Source organism: Eptatretus burgeri, chromosome 18 (assembly GCF_056783735.1).
Source record: "Eptatretus burgeri isolate ZD-2024b chromosome 18, Ebu_testis_v1, whole genome shotgun sequence".
NCBI classification, from domain to species: domain Eukaryota; kingdom Metazoa; phylum Chordata; class Myxini; order Myxiniformes; family Myxinidae; genus Eptatretus; species Eptatretus burgeri.
Genome location: NC_140978.1, coordinates 32,632,871 through 32,655,976, shown reverse-complemented (window position 1 = coordinate 32,655,976; position 23,106 = coordinate 32,632,871). Strand labels below are relative to the sequence as shown.

At 38.8% G+C, this 23,106-nt stretch overlaps 1 protein-coding gene and 1 long non-coding RNA gene across 7 annotated transcripts in view; one reads left to right on the top strand and one right to left on the bottom strand.

Annotated features, from left to right (window-relative positions):
• LOC147008843 (forkhead box protein P4-like) overlaps window positions 1–23,106 on the top strand; it is a 247,315-nt gene that overhangs the window by 188,677 nt on the left and 35,532 nt on the right. The gene's annotated exons all lie outside the window — the stretch shown is intronic.
• LOC147008844 (uncharacterized) lies at window positions 9,707–13,081 on the bottom strand. Of its 2 annotated transcripts, XR_015053374.1 has the most exons (3): window positions 12,056–13,081; window positions 11,795–11,958; window positions 9,707–11,697 (listed from the first exon to the last, which is right to left on the bottom strand). It is a non-coding gene; the product is annotated as an uncharacterized LOC147008844 (long non-coding RNA). The 2 variants fall into 2 exon arrangements; XR_015053373.1 differs by having other exon boundaries at window positions 11,795–13,081.

Here is a 23,106-nt window from a genome sequence, read left to right as displayed (position 1 = left end):
TGTTATAAAATGAAGATCTGTTCTCATATAAGGAGTTTGTTCTTCATCTTGTCTTTTCATATTCATTTTCACTCCCATATAAAACTTTAAAGTTTTTATTTCTTTTAATGTCTTTTTAATAAATTTTTCAACATCGGGTTTCACTATTTCAATTGATTCAGCTATTGATGATGGACCGGGTTCTCCAAATTGAAAAATCCTTATTTTTATATGCCCTTTAAATGCCTCATCAGTGTTTTTAATATAATAGTCTCCCTTTACTTTAAACTCATTTTTCTTGTGTTTTTGTGATTGAAGATGTTGATTATAACTACTCTTCAAAACATCCTTTGAACAGATATCACAATGTTTTCTTTCCAACTCAAGAGGAGATATTTGATGAAATAGATTAAATGTGTGTTTGTTGGTTCGGAGGTGTTTTCTATAATGTTTATATTCGTGATTACAAACATCGCAGTACGTTGTATTCACCATATTTATAGAATAAAACTTTGCTTAAACTAAAATTTTCTTGATGAAAATTTCGTTTAATTTATAGGTGAATCTGTGCTTAAAAACATTTTATCCTCCAACTTTTTCACTTAATAAATACAATGTTTCAAGACACAAAAGACAAGTTTCAATCAATCTCTTCATCTGTTAAAGATACTGAGAAATATGTCAAGGATGTAAAATTGAACAAAGATAAATATAACAACTATTGGATAAAAACTATTATGGTAAATAATATGAGTTCTTCAATTTCCTTCAGTGGAAGGGCTTTTAGTATACCTGGTAGAACATCAATTAAAGTATCTCTAACAAAAGTTTCTCCTCTCCTTCTAGTAATATATTCAAAACTAGAAAAAGCAATGAAACAAGAAAAAGTATCAAAGAACAAAAACCTTATGGATGAAGCTTTAGAAAGAAAAGATAAGACCATCTGTAATATGCAAGGAGAAATTTGTATTTTTTTCAACAACCCTAAAGATGTAAATCTTGATGAAATAAAGGATGTTAATATATCAGGTGAAATGACATTTCGTTCAATAGTAGTTAACGATAATTTTAAAATTACCTTTAATATAAAAAATGTTGTCGTTGAATCTGATAATGAAAAAAAGTATATCGATATCGATGGTAATATACAACTAAAAGTATAGATGAATTTCAGTTTAAGTAAAGTTTTACTTTATAAATATGCTAGACTTTCCTGATTCTCCATATGACAAATTTGAGAATTGTCCTGCGTGTGAAAGACAGGGATTAAACACAGAGTCAAAAGCCTATAAACAATGTATATTCTGTGATTATCTTCTAATTAATGATAATAAAAAATATAAAAAGGAAAATAATTCTTTTAGATTTACACCAAAAATGAATTACTTCACAAGATTGATTAGAGAAATGAATGTAAAGTATGAGGATGATAACACACCTTTCCTTACAAGGGAAGAAACTGAACGTATAAGAGAAATGTTCAAAGGATTGTTGTTGTATATTATTCATGGATGTAATTTTCAGGGAAATATCAACACAAGATATTGTATAAATAAAATAATGGATTATCTTGAAATTAAACCTGAACTTAGGATAAAATATAGAGTTTCTAAAAAAGCCAATAATAAATTAAATAACCTGTTTTTCAAATATATAAATGAATGATTTTTTACCTATTTGGGAAAATAAGATAAAATTTAACAACCATAAAAATCTCCCAAATTCATTAAGATGTCTCATAGTTGGTTCAAGTGGATGTGGAAAAACCTGCTTACTTTTAAAAATGCTCCTCACTCCCAACTTTTTAGATTATGATAATTTAATAATTTTCACAAAGTCGAGTTTTCAACCAGAGTATCAACTACTCTCACAAGCTTTTAATGCTGGTCTTCAAAAAGAAGATATAATAGGTTTATTTAAACGTCAAAAAAACCTAAATGATTATAACATTGAAGATATAATTCAACTATTTTGTGATACACAGAGATGTAAAAAGAAATCAAATCTTATAACTTGTATTCTTAGTGATAATACGGATGATATACCGTCTCCCCAAGATTTGGATAAATCAAAAAAGAACCTCGTTATCTTTGATGATTGTGTTAATGAGAGAAACCAAACGGTAATGGACAGCTACTACACAAGAGGGAGACATTCTTCTTGTAATTGTATTTATCTTAGTCAATCGTACTTTCAACTTCCTCGTCGTTCCATCAGAAACAATGCTAATACTTTTATTTTATTCAAGTTAAATTCAATAGATATCAATAATTTTTGGAGAGATAATTGTTCTACATTATGTAGTAAAAAGAAATTTGAGGATTATATGAAGCACACGACTGAAAAATATAAATATATTGTTGTGAAACAAGATGAGATATTAAGGGATATATTTTTTGTTTTATAAACAATTACATATATAAATGACAACTATTATTATAAATCTTGTGGGTAAATCTGCTTCTGGAAAAAACTTTCATAAATCAAGGTTCTTGTGTAGTACAAATGAGAATATTGTAAATTTACTTAAAAAACACCCCGTGATACGCATTGTATCAACAACAACTAGAGCAATAAGACCTGGAGAAGTAAAAGGTGAAGATTATCACTATATTTCAGTGGAGGAACATATGCGATTGAGGAATGAAGGACAAATATTTGAGGAGGTTTCTCTTGGTACAACAAAATATTCACATTGTAAGAGTGAGTTAAAGAAACTAAAATCTGGTGGTGTTGGGATATTAGAAACTAATCCAGAAGGAACAGAGACAAATTATTAAATATCTGAGCGGAGTGAAGATTTTATCATTCGGTTTTGATGTTGATGAAGAAACTCAACACAAACGTATGAAAAGCAGAGATGCAAGGATTAGTGAAGAAGAAATTACAACTCGCATTAATGTTAATAAAGAATTTGATGAAATATTTAAAGAAAAGGATTTATTTGAACACATCTACTTGAATGATGAAGAAAAGGAAAATTTCCCTGTTGATCTTTACAATTCATTAAATGATATTTTACAATAAATAAATGGATACAAAAGAAAGAGCAAGAAGATTTAAGGAACATCAAGAGTTGGTTTCAAAAGTTGTAAAACAACAGGAAGACATAAAGAAGAAACGCAGACAGAAACTAACGGGCGAAGAAGCATTTGAAAAAAACAAGAGAAATTTTTTAAACCACTTTTAAAAACTTCCCAAGAAAAATGAAAGATGTTTCCACAGTTCCCACAGTAGAATATACTCCTAGAAAGCTTCAAATGTTAAAAGATTTCAGTCAAATGACGGAGGAAGAATTAGAGCATTTAGGAGAATTAGAATATGATGATGAAGGTTTATTTCAACAACTGGAAGAGATTAATCAACCCCCTGATTATATTGTGAATGCTGTTCAAAACAATGAATATTCAGCGGATTCAAAAACCAAAGCAGGACTCATTCCAACAGAACAACCAGCAATATTTCATCTTGTTCAAGAAAAGGTATTGATATTTAATGATGAATTAAGGTTCTTAAGTTCTGCTCAACCCCCTGTTAAACTAACTCCGAGATTAATGTTTCTTCTCACAAAAGATGGAAGACAAGGTTCAACTGTGAGGGATGAATCAAAGTATATTGATAAACCATTGGATATGGAAAATAATGATGATAGAGTATATATTGATTTGCTGAACACTCTAAATTATAAGGTTATTCTTTCTGGTAAAAGTAGGAAGAATGAGAAGGAGAAACACATTATTCAGGCTTTAAGTATCCTTGGTTCAGGTATTAGTTTTCTTCCAAATGACCCATCGCAATTAGTTAATAGACTGTTATTGTTGTTCGGCAGTAAGAAGGCTGGAAATAACAATTGTTTTAATGAAGCATCAGCCATTTTAGACCAGTTGATGAACATGAAAATAATTAATAAATCTCAATATAAAGACATTTTAACTCATATTAAATAAGATGAGAAGCACAATCCTGAGTTTTAATTTCACAACAAGCGACCACACATCTTCATTCCCATACCCACTACAACTTGACACAACAAAAGAATATGAGGCATCTTTATTGTCCATGGAGACTTATAATACCTTATTTAATATAACCGAGAAAAATGACAAGTTTTGTTATAATCCGGGAAGTGGATACAAAACGATAACAGTCTCACCCGGAGCATACGAGATTTCTCAAATATCTTCCGAAATTGCTCGTCTTATGAAAGAACAGGGTGATGAACCAAAAAATATTGTTATAAACATTCAAAAACATACTTCAAAATCAACGATTAAAGTTAAAAATAACTACAAGGTTGATTTCACAATTGATAATTCATTTAGAGAGTTATTAGGTTTCTCCTCAAAAAGATTGAAACGAATGGGACGTTTTACAGTGATAATGTCATTCAAATATCCTCAGGAATAAATTCGGTGTTAATTCACTGTGATTTGATTGATGGTGCTTATAATGATGGATTAAAAACAAATACAATATTTTCATTCAGCGCATACTCAACCCCAATTGGTTATAAATTCAATATGGAGCCTAAAAATTTGGTTTATCTACCTGTGTCAGGAAAAACCATACACAGAGTAAATTTTAGGATAACCGACCAAGATAATCGTGTGATTTCTTTTAATGGAGAAGTTATATCCATCAGAATTCACCTACGTGAAGTTTTTCAATAAATAAATACGATGGTTATTGTGAGGAAGCACGAGTTGGGAAAATATAAAATAATTACAGGGGATGGGATGTTCCTTTCCCCGTACTACAAGGGTGAAGGTATGTATCTTGGTAGAGGATACTATAAACCTAAGAGACAAAGGGGTGTTGGACATCAATTTAGAGGAGATGGGATAATTGATACTCTCATGGGTATTGGTTCAACTATTCTTAAACATAAAGACCTAATTGGTTCAACTGCTTCTGCTGTGGGAAATGTAGCAGGTGCTGTAAAGAGTATAAAAGATGCTCAGAAAGAATCTCATAAATTACAAGCAATAAAAGAAATTAAGAAAGGTAAAACTCAGTTGTCCCCCAAGAACGACAGAAAATAATTCAAATACTTGGATCAGGGTTTCAAAAGTTTTAACATCTTTTTCCTAAATAAATACAAGTATGGAAGCAATTGATAGTATCTATGATTTGGATGATACTATTATTATCTCAAACTCCACTAAAAAAGAAGATTACTTCAAGGTAAATGCAATAACTGGAACAGACTGGAATACAAATGGTACAAAAAGTTTTGAAATAAATAATCAACAAACCTATTTGAATCTCTCCGAAAGTTTCTTGTTGTGTAAATTTAAATTCACTAAGGCTGGGAATAACACAAACGCTACACTTGTAAATGATTTCTTCTGGAAAATGTTTGATAGTGTGCGATTGTATATTGGAACACAAGAAGTTGAAGCGGTTGATTATGTCTCTGCTGTATCTGAAATGATGAAATTTACACTCTATACATTCAGTGATAGAATGGGAAAGGGGTCTGTCGAAGGTTTTATTCCTGATATGTCAACGGGAACAAACACAGACCCTGGATATATTCAAAGGAAAGGAATGTATAATGATGATACAAAAGCAGAAAATAGTTTTACTGTGGCAGTTCCTCTTAAAGGTATATTTGGATTTTGTGATTATGATAAAGTTCTGTATGGTCTTAAAATTAGATTTCAACTACAAAGGAATGATAATGAAAATAGATTGCTTTTTGGTGTTGGTAATGCTTTTGGTGATCAGAATAAATTTGTAATTGAGGAGATGAGTTGGTATATCAGTGAATATACTCCTAATCTTAAAACAGAAGAGATGTTGAATCGAAGACTTAACTCAAAAAAACCACTCAGTGTATCATACCTCAAAAGAAGATGTCAACACGTTAAACTCAATCAAACTACTTACACGTGGAATTTGGGTGTTCTGGAAGGAAAGCCACGATATCTGTGGATGATTTTTAAAAAGCCAGATGGTGATACTGCGACTGATAAGAATAATGCATTGAGTGATAATGCTAAGGTGAAACAACTTCGCGTTTCTCTAGATGGAACATTTTATCCACGAGATAGATTGGAAATTAATTGGGAAAAAAATGATTTTGCTGAAGCATACAAGTCTTACCAAAAGGTGTGTGAAAGTAATGGAAATAAAGAACCTATTTTGGATATGACAGCATTTAAAAGTTTGTATACAATCTATACGTTTGACCTGAGCGCTCAAAAAGAAACTATAAAGTCTAATCAAGTGGATACTTCCCTATACATTGAAAGAGGAGAGAGTGAAGAAGTTGATACATATTGTTTGCTTTTGGAAGAAACAGAATTGCAGATTAATACAGATAATGGTGTGATGATTAGTCTCACATAATTTTTTGTTAAATAAATGAGTGGCAAAGTACCAACTGGGGTATATGTTAATCAAATCAATCTTCATAAACTATCATCTTGTGTTCAAAATCAAAAGCCTTGTACGATTAACGTTAATACAATTCAGAGAAAAGGAGCAGTAAGAATTGATGTTTTGCTCACAAGAGAACAGGTTAAAATCTTGAATGACACTGGCTCACTTAAAATTAAAATGACAAAACCAATGTTGAAAAAATATTCAATAAGAGAGACGAGTGGAGGATTTCTCCCATTTCTAATTCCTTTATTTGCTGGTTTAAGTGCGGTTGGAGCATTGACGGGTGGTATTTCAACAGCGGTCAAAACTGCCAACGAAAGGAAGGCTCAACTCCAGGCTCAAAAAGAATTGGAAAGACATAACAAAGAGTTGGAGAAACAAATTAGTGGAAGTGGTGTAATTGTAGATTTTGCTGAAAAACTTGAAGGTCTGCCTGATAAAGCGAGATTGTTAGTTGGAGATATGCTTTCTTCTATAGCACAAGCAGGTGTAAAATTAACGAAAAGAGGTAATGGATTATATCTTTCTAATAAATAAATGAGCATTGATGAGTGGTTGAAAGAATTTGGAAAGAATACAACATCAAATTTACAACTTGCCAAATATTGTAAGAAATTAAAAATTCATAATGTGATTATTTGTATGAGAGATGAATTAACAAATGTGTCGAAACATACAAAGAATATTATTATGAACTTAGAAGATAATGATGGGAACGGTTCTCATTGGGTTTGTATTTTTAATAGTCAAGACAAATATTATTTTGATAGTTTTGGTCTTCCACCACCTGTTGAAGTCATAAAATTCTTACAGAATGGTGTTTATCAAACATTTCAAGTCCAAGAATTAAATTCCAAGTGTTGTGGTCAATTATGTCTATATGTGTTATTTCAACTCAACAAAAATAAAAAATTTTATGATATTATTTTTAATCTAATATAAATGACTTATGTTGGTAAAGATGGTTCTATCTTTGGTGTATCTCAAGAACTGGATATTGATTTATCAAATTATTACACAAAGGCACAGGCTGAACGACATAAATATAATATAAACAAAAATATTAACATGAAAAATGCTTATAAATTAAAAAATTATCCAAGCCCGACTGACGCAAATGACTTGGTGAGATTAAGCGATTTATCACAATATATATACTTAAATAAAACGGCTGTGTATTCTAAAGATACAGAAGTGTTGATATTATCTCCAGGTCATACAGAATTCACAGTTCGAATTAAAATAAATTTTTATAAAGAAGGGCGTATCGTTTGTATGAGAATAGAACAATGGGGGTATGATATGAATGATTTAGGGTATAATTGGTCATTTAAAATTAACCTCGAAGACCTGGAACAATTAAATCAGTCTCGTAAGGAAGAATATTATCCACTTGGTATCGAGAATGAGTTTTGTGGAGCCACGATTAGTAAACAACAAATAAAAGAATTTAATAAGGGTAAATATAATAATGGTTTTGCCCTTGTTTATCTCATGAAAACAGAAAAAACAGGATTATATATAATAAGTAAGGAAATACAAAATGATTTAACTATGGGAAGATGGGGAGGTGTTTCGTGCCATAATATTATTCTAACATATATTTCTAATACATAAATGACAGCAAGAAGGCTTCAAGAAAATTATCATTTCTGTGTTCAAGCATACCTTCAAGAAAAGGGTATTCGGTATTTTAATAAATATGTTCTACAACATAAGAATGAGGTATTTTCAATAAAAGATTGGCATTATGCTGATGTTGATAAACCAACAACTTTAGATTTAATTAGAATGTTAAATAATGAAAAAATTATAAGGTTAAGAAAAGGTAAGGCTCTTTTAGAAATTCAAAAGAAATTTTATTGGTATCCTGTTGTAAAAAATTATTTTGGATACAGGAATAACAAGAAATCCTGATGAATATATGTATAATATTCTATGGGGTGTAAACGATTCAAGTATAGTAAGGGATGAGGAAGGAGTTGAAGAAGAGAGGGAAGAGGAGGAAAAGGAGGAGGAGGAGAGAGAGAAGGAGGAAAGAGAGAAGAGAGAGAGGGAGGAAAGAGAGAGAATGAATAAATATCAAAATATGGAAACCAGTGAGATTCAAAAAAGAATAGAGGTATTAAAGAAATTAACTTATCTCACCAGGGAGGAATACAAAGAATTAAAAAGTCTATTTGCAATACTTTCGACAAGACTATCGACATCGAGAAGACATGTATTTTAATTCAAGTTTTTTCTTAAATAAATGGAGGAGAGAGTGAAGGCATTTCTAAGGATTCTTTATGTTTTAAAAATTAAGATTCAAATGTGCATGTTGGAAACTAAAAGGTTTTTGCACTCTGCAGAAATTTTTCTCATAAATAAATGAGTTATTGTCTCAAATGTAAAAAGAAAACTAATACTAAAAATATTTCATATATTAAAAGTAAAAATAACAGGGTTATACAAAAAGGTATATGTTCGGTGTGTGGTTCAAAATAATCAATTTATCTCCAAACACAAACTCGGAGGAGATATACAAAAGTTTTTATCAGGAAGTAAATTTACAACTACTGGAATACCAGGGGAATTACATCTTCCAGGGTATTCTTTCTGTGGTCCAGGCACAAACTTGGATAAAAGATTAGATGAGGCAGACAATCCTAAATCCTGGAGTAAACCAATCAATAGAGTTGATGAAGTGTGCATGAGACACGATATTGATTATGGGAATACCACAACGTTGGAAGAAAAGCATGAAGCCGATAGAGAAATGTTATATAATTTGTCTCTGATACAAAATCCAACCTTGAGAGAAAAAGTTGATAGGTTCATCGTGAAGAAGATGATTAGTGCTAAATTGAAACTTGGACTTGGAAATTCAAAAAACTTATAGGCTCTAATGATGCCATTAAGACTGAAGAGCAATTAGCTGATGAATTACATAAACCAATATTCACAAAGTTTCAGAGAAGGAAAGTTTATTCCAAGGAAGTTGATTATATCTGGTCTGCTGATTTGATTGAACTCAATAATGATAAGGGGTACAAGTATGCTTTAACCGTTATTGATTTGAGGAGTAGATATGCGTGGGTTGTCCCTTTAAAAAACAAAACAGGTAATACTCTTATGTTAGCTTTTCAACAGATATTTAATAAAAGTAAGAGAAAACCTAAGAAATTGTGGACTGATGAGGGTAGAGAGTTTTATAACAAGACATTTATGAATTTTCTAAAAAATAACAGTATTACATTATACAGTACCTTTAATGAAGGGAAGGCAGTTGTTGTTGAACGTTTTAATCGTACCTTAAAAGAGAGACTATATAAAAAATTCACACAACTCGGTTCACAACAATGGTCATCTTTTATTCAGGATATTGTGGATAAGTATAATGACACGATTCACACGTCAACGAATATGAAGCCATCAGAAACATTTACAAAATTAAAATATGAAAAAGAGATTAATGTCAGAAAACCTAAGTTCAAAGTTGGTGATATCGTAAGAATATATAGGTGGAAATCTCATTTTGAAAAGGGTTTTACTGAACGATGGACGAAAGAACTTTTTAAAATTGTTGATGTAATAGATACAGTTCCTTGGACTTATAAAATATATGATTTGGAAGGGGAAGAGATTTTAGGTTCATTTTATTCACAGGAATTACAAAAGACAAAACTAAGCAGATAATACACCTTTGTGGACACTCGAGGGCCAAGTCCGAGGTGTATAACAGTATATAATGTGTGTCAAGGGGGACGTTCTTAGATCTGTGAACCCCAAACACAGAATCCTCAACTGAATAGTCAAGGCTTAACTTTTGTTTGTGTGTGTGTGTGCAATGGGAGCAATAGGTTGGCGCTTCACTCCCTCCTATTATACACCGTTGTGGACACTCGAGGGCCAAGTCCGAGGTGTATAACAGTATATAATGTGTGTCAAGGGGGACGTTCTTAGATCTGTGAACCCCAAACACAGAATCCTCAACTGAATAGTCAAGGCTTAACTTTTGTTTGTTGATGTGTATGTGTGTGTGTCCCAACCCTCACATTCAAAATCTCAACCCCAACCCTCACATTCAAAATCTCAACCCCAACTCAATCCTCGCCCAACACAATGTCTTTTTCAAAATGAGATTTCCACCTATATATATATATTTTTACGTTTTTTTTTCTTCTTCCAATTCTGTCTTTTAAGGCTTTCAGGTTTGATGACGTAGAAAGTGGGAGTAAGCCTGCACTTTCTTCCCAGAACGAACAATGTATATTTTTTGTTTTTTTCTCTTCTTCCAATTCTGTCTTTTAAGGCTTTCAGGTTTGATGACGTAGAAAGAGGGAGTAAGCCTGCACTTTCTTCCCAGAACTTTCTTGATCTTGCTCCCATCAAGCACCATCCGACAAAGAACTACATCGATAGGTTTAGATCCCAAAGAGTGATAGCAACTCCAAAAGTCTCCAAAATATAAATAAATAAAATAATAATAATAATAAATAAATAAATAAATAAATAAAAGCCCCCAAAAAAGTTTCAAGTGTCCAACATAAACCCAACTTTCCAAGTCTTCAAGGTATAACCACATTCCCGTTGAGTTTCCAAGATATGTATCACATTGTGAGTTATCAATCCAGAACCCACATTTCAAGTATTCAAAGTAAAACCAACTTACAAAGTCTCTTAAGGATAACTCATTTACTGATTTTTCAAAATTTGTGAGTCTCCAAGGTAGGCCCCATATTTAGAACCATCTTGGCAGAACCCTTTTCCTGAGTCTCCAAGGTAGTTATTTAAACCATCAAGGCAGAACTCATTTACTGATTTTTTCAAAATTTGTGAGTCTCCAAGGTAGGCCCCATATTTAGAACCATCTTGGCAGAACCCTTTTCCTGAGTCTCCAAGGTAGTTATTTAAACCATCAAGGCAGAACTCATTTACTGATTTTTTCAAAATTTGTGAGTCTCCAAGGTAGGCCCCATATTTAGAACCATCTTGGCAGAACCCTTTTCCTGAGTCTCCAAGGTAGTTATTTAAACCATCAAGGCAGAACTCATTTACTGATTTTTTCAAAATTTGTGAGTCTCCAAGGTAAAACTTGTATTCTGGCTCATCAAGGTATAACTTGTTCAGTGGGTATTGTCTTGATAACTCACAATGAGTACTATTGCTGTAAAACTCTTTTTCAGGATTTTGCTGGTCTCCAAGGTATAACTCTTTGGTTGGGTCATCAAGGACAAACTCGTTCTGTGGGTCTTGGTCGCTCATAAGGTCTTCAACCAAGCCAACAATTTCGCCCCAAGTTGTAGCAAAAGCAGTATTTTCATTTCGTATTTCAGACACAATTTCCTGTGAGAGAAAATAATAATGTATTAATTAAGTTATTTAATTATTAAATGAGTATGCTTCAATCAAAGTTTGAAATTAGGAAAATAAAAAATCTTACCTCAATAGATAAGAGGTTTGAATCCAGTTCATCAACTTGAAGGTTTAGTTCCATAGAAGACAGAGAGTTCCAAGGAACACCAAAGTCATCCCACTCAAGGTCTTCAACCAAGCCAACAATTTCCCCCAAGTTGTAGCAAAAGCAGTATTTTCAGATACAATTTCCTGTGAGAGAAAATAATAATGTATTAATTAAGTTATTTAATTATTAAATGAGTATGCTTCAATCAAAGTTTGAAAATAGAAAAATAAAAAATCTTACCTCAATAGATAAGAGGTTTGAATCCAGTTCATCAACTTGAAGGTTTAGTTCCATAGAAGACAGAGAGTTTGAGACAAGCACACAGAACACCATTGTCAGCAAGAACAAATGTTTAAAATGGAGCCTGGGTTTGAAGCTTTTATAGAGAAAGACTGGTGGGTGTGGTTTCCTTTGGAAATTCCCTGGGCAAGCCTAGGCAAGCCTTCATTGGGAAATTTTTCAAAACCATAACATCCTGTAATTTTCTAGTGATTTCTTTGTGAGTCAGAGATGAACTGGAAATGATGTAAGAGTGGGCGGGGCTTAGCAAAAGTAGGCGGAGCTTAGGAAAAGTGGGCGTGGCTTAGAAAAAATACCTTATGAAAAGTGGGCGGAGCTTAGCAAAAGTGGGCGGGGCTTAGGAAAAGTGGGCGTGGCTTAGAAAAAAATACCTGATGAAAAGTGGGCGGAGCTTAGCAAAAGTGGGCGGAGCTTAGGAAAAGTGGGCGTGGCTTAGAAAAAATACCTTATGAAAAGTGGGCGGAGCTTAGCAAAAGTGGGCGGAGCTTAGGAAAAGTGGGCGTGGCTTAGAAAAATTACCTTATGAAAAGTGGGCGGGGCTTAACAAAAGTGGGCGGGGCTTAAAGAAAAGTGGGCGGGGCTTAACAAAAAATAACCTGTGGCTCAGGAGGTGGTCAAACAAGAGCATTAAGAGAAGTTTATCATTTCGTAATGGCACAAATGGGGTATCTTAAAAAATATAAAGATTCAAATGTTTTGTTTGTCAATATTTTAGATGGGGATTATTGTGCAAAGAAAATTAAACTATTGAAGGAATTTGAGAATGAACAAATCTTTATAGGTTCAATGAGTGAGCTGTTCAACCCCCAGGTGTTCAATTCAATGAGGTTCAACCTCCAAGTTAAAAGGGGAGACAAATAAATATACCTTGGGATAAAAAGGGGGGTTTATTTTTAGGGAAAAAAATATGAATCGCTGAAAATCCCCCATTCATTTACATGGGGAAAAGTGAGCCAGAATCAGTATTCTTACCCTACTTATATATATACATATACATATATATACATATACATATATATATATATATATATATATATATATATACATATATATATATATATATATATATATATATATATATATATATATATATATATATATATATACATATATATATATATATACATATATATATATATATATATACATATATATATATATATATATATATATATGTATATATATATATATATATATATGTATATATATATATATATATATATATATACATATATATATATATATATATATATATATATATATATATATATATATATATATATATATATGTAGTTGTGGGCCGGGGGTCGGGGGTGAGAACGACCACTAGGTGGGGAAAGCTTGCGTCATCTCCATCCAAACTCCCCCAGAATTGTAGGCCGTCGCTCGGATAACTCCGCCATCTGTCGGGTCGTTTAACCGAATGTGGTCGCCAATATCTCATCCACGTAGCGTAGGGTCTATTTGTCTCACCAATTTATCTAATTAACAACGCAATTTTGACTACCAGGGAAACCATGCGCTCGGCATGTCTTGCTCGAACCGGGTCACTCAACCGACTGCGGTGGAGTTCCAACTTCCGACTACCAACTCCGGTTCAGGTGCAGCCGAGTGGAAACTGCCAAAGCCATGCCGGCTGGAATGAACGGATTATCGGGGATAAAACCCCGCCTAACTCAGATCTGAACCATGCTGGACCAATTGAAGAAGGTACAGAAACGGACTGGGAGTATTTCTGCAAATGTTTATTTGCAATAAAAAGATAATGGCAAGACTTAACGTGAATATGCAAGAAGGAATATTTACAATGAGCAAAAACACTTATTCAGATCGACTTACAAGACAGGCCTACACGCAGACACACACGCAAAATGAAAAGACACCCAGAGTCTTTATTGGACCCTCTCAGCCATGGAGAGAGACAAGCTGGAGGTCAGAGTTCGGTGGTGTACCTGACCTTCGGAGGAAGGACATGCTCCGTGATGCGGCACCTGACAAAGGTCGTTGGTCCGGTCCCCAGTCGCACGTAGGGACTCGTGGTTCGTGGCGGAGCTCGGGTGGTGAACAATCCGTGTCCACGGAGGGAGGTCAGGTCGCTCTGTCCTTCCTTAAGACTCCTCGTAGCAGCCACCATGAAACAAAACTGACTGCTTACAGCCACCGTGAAAGCAAACTCAACCCGTGACAGCCACCGTGAACGCAACCTCGACCCGTTACAGCCACCGTGAAAGCAAACTCGACCGGACCTCCCTCTTACAGAGAGTCTTGAAGATTTTATTGGCCTCCCTCCACGGGGAGGGGCCTTTGGAAAAAACGCACCTCGCTGTCCACCTCTGATTGGACAGGGTCCTCCGACCCACCTTTCTCTGAGCGGGGCCTCTTCCCCTGCCAGGAGACGCCAGTTACTCCTCCACGTGGCTTCGCTCTGGACGAGTAACAGTGTCAGCGCCGCGAAGGTCATCGTACAAGAGTTACAATGTTCGTGGGAGCGGAGAACTGGAACCGCGAGACCCCCTCTCGGCAAGTCAAGGTACGAGCAGCCAGTGGGTGGTGATGGAGCATGATGGGCTGAATGGGTCATGCAGATGGGATAGTTTATTAGATGTAATAACCTAACGAAAAGAAATCGCAATGCACGCCTTTGATTCTCCCACTGGACAAAAGGAAAGGGATCTGACTACACACATACTTTATGACATAACTGACTGTTGGGGCATCTGTATGTTGAATGCTTATGGTTTCCAGATCCGTTACACTACCCCCCACTCATTTTTATTGACTCGACCCGAGTCGTTAATTTTCGTGTGGCATGCAGGTGTAGGTTTTCCCCAAGTATGTTTTACCTACGGATCCCTCCCTGAGTGCGACATTTTGAATAGATGTCCCAAAAATAAATAACCTGGTGCGTTGCGTAACTAAACGAACAGACTCATTCAGACAACTAAACTATATTGCCGACGCTAAACAAACAACAGGTGGGTTAAAATTATGTACAGTCCTAATATTTACACTCCCCATGGCTCAGGACCTGTGGCTTGAGGAGAGAAAACACAGCAAAGTTAACATTTGTGGCTGAGTGCGCAGCAGGCATTGATGGTCAGACGTCTTTAGGGCCTTCAAACGTCCCTTGATTGTCGTTGAATTCTTCTTTTTCTTTTTTTAATTATTTCAGCTGCTGGAGGCAACTCACCCTAACACAGCAGGCCATACGCTGTTTCACAGGCCATTTGAACTGGCCTTTATGCAACAAGAGCTCCGGGCTGCTCAGTGCAGTCCCCGGTCCATTTGAACTGGCCTTCATGCAACAACAAGGAGATATCCGGGCTGCTCAAATGCAGTCCCTGGTAATGTGGCTGCCTGCAGGGCAGTCCTTGCAAAATACTCTCAGAGATGGTCCTGAAGCACATGGTGAGAGTGAATGACAATGCAAACAAAGGCATGGGCGGGTACGGAGGCAAGGCGAAGGCAGGCAAAGCCTGGCATGGCAAACGCAGACCAGGCAAGATGCAGTACAAGAGGAGGTCGGCACATGAAGCTGGCCGGCCTGGGTCTGGTCTCGTGAGGTTGTGAAGGGAGTGTGGTGGTGCCGGCCAGTCTGAAAACGGGTTCGGACCTACCCTACAGTCTCCCCCCCCCCAACCTATTGTCTGTGCCTGTTGTTGTCCTACCCACCCCCATTAGCTTGCAGCAACAAAAAAAACAATGAAATTTAGACTATTTTTATTTATATTTTTCATTTAATTTTTATATATATATTTTTTATAATTTTATAATTACGCGTGTCCCTAGCCCCCTTATTGTCTTTGTTCGGCTAACCTGTCCTGACCGTCTATCCCCAATCTCTAAGATCCTTTTTGAGGGGATTGAGGAAGAGACTAGTAAATCTGTCTCGATGCCCAATGCAGCCTCAGAACAACTCCCTCAGATTTCAGCAATTTCCCAAGGTGAGTCCAGCGCCCCACGAACAGCAAAGGGATGGATGGTGCGAAGGGGTACACGTTTGCTATCTAGCCTGGCATTTATTAACATTAATCTATCCCCGGGGCTTTTCAACACGCCTGTCTCTTTCAACTTTCGGTTCTAGAAACCATAATTCCCCTCGCCTGTGTTGGTGTTCGTTATTAATTTGGGCCTGGCCCGCAAATTTTCTCTCGTACTCTTTCACAATTTCGTGGCTGGGCAGCGTGGCTCCATTAGCAGGGATGCCCATCTGCTGAACTCGAACTATGGCACCTCCAGGTCCCTAAGGCTGTCTCTGAGCCTACCTACTCCATATGAACGTGGGGAATGCCCCTGGCAGTGTCCCCTTCAAGGTGCTCCAAGTCCGGTTTCCGTGGGGCTGCCCGTGCCCATTACACTAACTCGGTCCCTTGGACCTATGGCCTTCTCTGGCTGACTACTCCAGTGCCCGAGGGGCCCTCTACTCTGCGCACATTTCACCAGCCACGCTCCCAGCCGGTCAATAGACTCCTGCACCCTTCTTAAGGTTCCGTGCCTTCATCCAACACCAACAACAAACTGACATCCGTTTTGGTTAATTTAACTAACCCACTAACTGACATTACACTAACCTCGGGTTCCCTTGGGTGGGATTCACTCCTCCACCCAATTATTCATTCGCACGATGCATTCCACATTTACTCCACTCACACTCGGGCCCGCTGACCCACATTCACTCATCATGTTTCTTTCTCTTTTCAATTCACACCAACACTGACGATCTACTCGCTACATCCCCCTCACTAATTTATGCTCCCCGTCATCCCTTATACTAGTGCACGTTCCATTGAACTCTACGTAGCTAATCTACATCCCCACTCCATGTTCCATGTCCGTCTATGTCTCCCATCCATTCTAAATTCTATCCTAAATTCCCTCTAACTGATCTCACCAGGCCCCATGGAGGACGGCTCATACCCCATGAGGCCGGTCTATCTAACGCTAAACCCATCCACTAACTAGTGCTCCTTTGCCCAACGACAAGGATGTTCGCTCCATCCTGGCCGGGGATCAGGTACTCGTGCAAAGGCCCGGTAGGCCTTGCATCGCCAGGGCGGCGGTTTACAATTTGCTTGTCCCTTCCATTTGGCCGATAATTTAAAGCGTAACGTCGCCCCGTCGATCGCACCATGCGCTCGCTTTCGAGCCATCTGCCATGAGAGCCGTGCGTTTCTCAACTGGCCCTCGTGCTGTGCGATCCCTGCCGACGTCACTCGCACACGGGCCCAGCGGCATCGCAGGACGCATCCCGCGCATCCCGCGAATTACACTCGCTGCGCACAGCACGCGGAGCCTCGCACACGTGCTCACATGAGGCCACGTGCTTTCATAATTCACACCATTGCTGCCATTTTAGTCGTCCACGTGGTGGTTTTGTACCAATCACGGGACGTTTCAATGCTGGCTCCTGACCACGGAGTCATGCACGCCTGGGCCATTCGCAAAACACAAAACGGACCTCACACGCAGCATCCCGCGGAGCCGGCGCGGTTTCCAAAATAGTTCCGCGCGGCTCATTGGGCTCGCCGTTCCCGTCCGTGACACGACCCAGGTCTCCCGTCTGGGTCGGTTCGTGTCCCACACCATCTTGTGCACTCAACCATGCCATATCACTCGCAATCTGCACACGTTTTAACACACACTCTGGGACATTCACATCGGGGGCTCAGGTTAGCCCAAAAGATCCCGGGGTTTCTATACCCCCCAAACTCGGCATGTACCCTTTCGCATCATGCAACGGCTCTACCTCACACAGCCCTACCAGACTCACCTGGTCGTGGTCTGCTTCGAGGGAGCGTATCATCTCCCCTTGTTCCTGTGGGAGGTTAATCTGACCCCCGCATTGTGTCCCAATACATTCCCCAATGTCCCCTACCAGCTCTACTTGTGTGTGCTCCCCTTTAATTTCGTACACCTCCATCAACTCTTAATTCCTGGGTTTCTTTTACTATCTCCGTCATCCCCTGCTTGAGTTTACTGGTTTCTCTTTTAACCGTCATGACGTCACTCGTTACCTCGGCCTCGCCCGTCGTCATCGCGGTCCGAACAACCTCCACACTCCCCCTTGACCCGGTCATTTCTTTTAATTCGACGTTACAGCTCCGCCATTATTTCCTCCTGGCCCGCCTTCATTTGTTCTTGTAAGCTTATCCCCATGCTTTGCATTTCACCTCTCAGTGTTTGAATATCATCTCTCTGTGCTTGCACATTCGGATCCATTCTTTGTGTATTTGCATCCATTCGGCTTCCCATGCTTTCTTCCATTGTTTGCATATTCGCAATCATTTTGTTTTTCAAGTTTTGTGCATTCGCATCCATTCTTTGTAAACCCGCTTTCAGTTGGATTTGCATGTTTGCCAGTATCTCCACAAACTGGCTCAAGTCAATTGGCGGTGGCGGAGTCGATCCGCCACGATCGGGTGCGGATCCGTTAGGGATCGTTCGGTCCTCTGGGAGGGAAATTTGATGGAGGGGGTGCTCATGCACCACTGCTACTGCCCCCAATGTTACATCCGGATTTGGTTGCAGGGAAAGGTCTACCTGCCCAGTGTTGTCCTGAGCCATGGGTTCTTCTAACGTTAATTCCGAACCCACCTGTACCAGTCCATCTTGGTCCACCATGGTCCGTGCTGAGAATTTAATAAAATGTTACTGCTCTTAATTTGGAGGGAAGGGGGGAGGGCTAAGCATTTGGTGTGCAGCTAAGCACACCCATGGACCAAATCCCGTAATTTTCTCTATAGAGGCGGAGGGGTTCGAATCCCACCCCAGACACCAAACTCTTGCGGGTTCGAATCCTGTAAACCCTTCTATGGGGCGGAGGGGTTCGTATCCCACTCCTGACACCAAACTGTTGTGGGCCGGGTGTCGGGTGCGAGAACGACCACTAGGTGGGGAATGTTTGTGTCGCCTCCCACCAAACTCCCCAGAATTGTAGGCCGTCGCTCGGATAACTCCGCGAGCCGGCGGGTCGTTTAACCGACCGTTGTCGCCAATATCTCAACCGCGTGGCATGGGGTCTATTTGTCTATAACCAATTTACCTAATTAACTACGCGATTTTGACTACCGGGGAAACCACGCACTTGGCACGTCTTGCTCGAACCGGGTCACTCTACCGACTGTGGTAGAGTTCCAACTACCGACTACCAACTCGGGTTCAGGTGCAGCCGAGCGGAAACTGCCAAAGCCGTGCTGGTAGGAATGAACGCATTATCGGGGATAAAACCCTGCAAAAAACTCAAATCCGAACCATGCTGGACCAATTCAAGAAGGGACAGAAACGGACTGGGAGTATTTCTGCAAATGTTTATTTACAATAAAAAGACAAAGGCAAGACAACGCGAATATGCAAGAAGGAATATTTACAATGAGCAAAAGCACTTATTCAGATCTCCTTAAAGATGGGCCTACACGCAGACACACACGCAAAATGAAAAGAAACCCAGAGTCTTTATTGGACCCTCTCAGCCGTGGAGAGAGACAAGCTGGGGGTCAGAGTTCGGTGGTGTACCTAACCATCGGAGGAAGGGTATGCTCCGCGATGCGGTACCTGACAAATGTCATTGGTCCGGTCCCCAGTCATACGTAGGGACCCATGGTTCGTGGCGAAGCTCGGGTGGTGAACAATCGGGGTCCATGGAGGAAGGTCAGGGTCGCTCTGTCCTTCCTTAAGACTCCTCGTAGCATCCACCGTGAAACTCCAAAACCCCGTACAGCCACTGTGAAACAAAACTGACTGCTTACAGCCACTGTGAATGCAACCTCAACCGGACCCCCCCTTTTACAGAGTCTCGGAGATTTTATTGGCCTCCCTCCACGGGGAGGAGGCAAGATATTTATTGGCCGAGGCATGGACTCTACAAGACCCCTGAAGGTGTCCTGTGGTATCTGGCACCAAAACATTAGCAGCAGATCCTTCAAGTCCTGTAAGTTGCGAGGTAGATCAGACTTGTCGGTCCAGCACATCCCACAAATGCTCAATCGGATTGAGATCTGATGAATTTGGAGGCCAGGGAAATACCGTGAACACTTCATCATAGTGGGGCGGCTTAGCTGATCAATTGTGCACTTTCCCTTAAAAGCATGAAACTTGGCACATGGTTAGAGTAATACAATACAAATATTTTTAGTCCAGGGGCACTGGAAATTGCACCCCGTATGGTGGCCATCTTGGATTTCAAAATGGCCACCAGTGTGGACCTGTTTTGTTAAATATCTCCTTAACTAGTACAGATATCGAGACAGTTGAACCGCCTATACCTACATTTTACGGCTCGAGGAAGCCAATGGTGACATAAAAGGTTTGAAAATTGTGGCTGCCATCTTTAAATCCAAGATGGCCGCCATTGACAAGCAATTTTGCTCAATATCTCATTAAGTACGAAAGATATCAACACAGTCACTGTCCTGTTGATACACATTTGCTGAGGTATGTCCAATGTCCTCATCAAACATTAGCAAAATGTCTCTGCCCTTTTTAGTTGCTCTCATGTCAGGAAAATGGTCAAGAATTCGCTGCTTGAGCCTTGTAGATTGTACGTGGCTTTCCTGCTTGATTCCTAGTTGGACCAGCCTGGAGGAATACAGGTTTGATAGATCAGCTAGCTTAAATACAGGAGCAATGGTGGCATCCTCCAAACAGGTTTCCTCAATATATGTCACAAGTTCTGCAAATGCTATGCTACAGAGCATGTTATCGAGATTTTCGATGCCTTCTTGCTCCGTTTGGACCATGGATGCATGATAATAGAGAGAGGCTAAGCACTTTGCATGGTATTTTGCTTCAAGAGCAACCATATCTCTCCCACTGAAATGTCTCAGCAAGTCATCGTCTTCTTGAAGTGCAGCACACTCTCAAACACGTTTGTCTGTTTTGAAAGCAGAAACCTCATGAAGTTTCTCTTTTCCAGATGACCACCCACAGAAAAAGCAGAGATCTTGAGAAATTGATGATGCAGGACTTGACCGAGTGCGCTTAGAAACACCAGATGTACCTTCACCTGCATCATCAGCCGGTATATCTTTAGAACGCTTCCTTGCACGTTCCAGTTTTGTATTGTTGTACGTAAGCCTGCACGACCTATGCCAACATGCATTATGAGCAATGAAAGCTGCCTCGACACCATGACCTTCGTCCAATGTATCAATGTTTATCGTTCTAGGCAGCAGACCGAGGTTATTAAACTCGAGGAGATTATCAGCCAATGTTTTATACCCTGCGAGTGTTGCTTTACCTTGTTCATCTTTTCGTTGACTGGGAAACTGAACCTTTTCAGTGGTGTTCTGTTGACAAAGAATGCAGAGTTCCCACTGAGTAACTCGGCCCATTTAAGCATCTGGCTTAGATAGATCCACAAGTTTGATGCGCTTTGCCATCTCCAGTTGAAGATGAATGGGCCTATGTGGGGTTGATCACTTGTGCAGTCACCATAACAATGGATGATGTCCCTGAAATGAGTAGATGCATAACTATGACCAGTTTCATAGTTTGATCAATATTTTAAAGCATCAAAAAAGTATTTGTCTCTGAAATGTGAGCATAGACCTTTAGAGCAAAATAGCTGTGGATGGCGGGATTTCAAGATGGCAGCCACAATTTTCAAACATTTAATGTCACCATGGCATTCCTAGAACCCTAAAATGTAGTTATAGGCATTTCAAATGTCTCGATATCTGAACAAGTTTCGGAGATATTTAACAAAACAGGTCCACAGTGGCGGACATTTTGAAATCCAACATGGCCGCCATATGGGGTGCAATTTCCGGTGGCCCCTGGACTAAAAATCATTGTATGGTGTTACTCTAACCATGTGCCAAGTTCATGCTTTTAAGGGAAAGTGCGCAATCGACATGATTTTTGGAGCTAAGCCGCCCCACGATAATGTTCCTCAAACCATTGCCGAACAACGTGTGCAGTGTGGCAGGGCTCATTATCCTGCTGAAAGAGGCCACTGCCATCAGGGAATACCATTGCCATGAAGGGGTTTACCTGGTCGACAACGATGTTTAGGTAGGTGACACATGTAAAATCGACATCCACAAGGTTTCCCAGCAGAACATTGCCCAGAGCATCACACTCCCTCCACCAGCTTGTTGTCTTCCCACAGAGCATCCTGATGGCATCACTTCCCCAGGTAAACGACGCACACGCACACAGCCATCTACGTGATATAAAAGAAAACGGGACTCATCAGACCAGGTGACCTTCTTCCACGACTCCAAGGTCCAGTTCCGATGTTCGCGTGCCCATTGTAGGTGCTTTCGATGATGGACAAGGGTCATTATGGGCACTCTGACCGGTCTGCAACTACGCAGCCCCATATTCAGCAGGGTGCGATGCACTGTGGATTGTGACACATTCCTCCCGTGACCACCATTATAATTTTCTGTGACTTTTGCCACAGTAGACCTTCTGTCGGTTCGGCCCAGACGAAATAGCCTTCGTTGCCCTCGTGCATCAACGAGCCTTGGGCGCCCAACACCCTGTTGCCGGATTGTGGTTTGTCCCTCCTCTGACCACTGTTGGTTTTTGCTCATCAGTGTATGTCTATATATACATAAATATATATATATATATATATATATATATATATATATATATATATATATATATATACATACATACATACATACATACATACATACATACATACATACAGTACACGACCGGTCGAAAGTTTTAGAACACCTCCATTTTTCCAGTTTTTACTGAAATTTAAGCAGTTTAATGTTTCAATGTACTCTGAAATTTATGCATAGAACAAATAAACAATTGCAGATAAAAAAAAAGAAATGGAATCGTTTTGTTGAACAAAATTTAATCTAAATTTTTGACTCTTCAAAGTAGCCACTTTTTGCATATACAACAGCCGAACATTCTCGTGGCATTCTTTCAACAATGGAAATCAAATATTGTTTGGAAAGTTCTTCCTAACACTGTTGCAGAAGTTCCCACAAATGTGTTCCACTTGTCGGTTGCTTTGCTTTCAC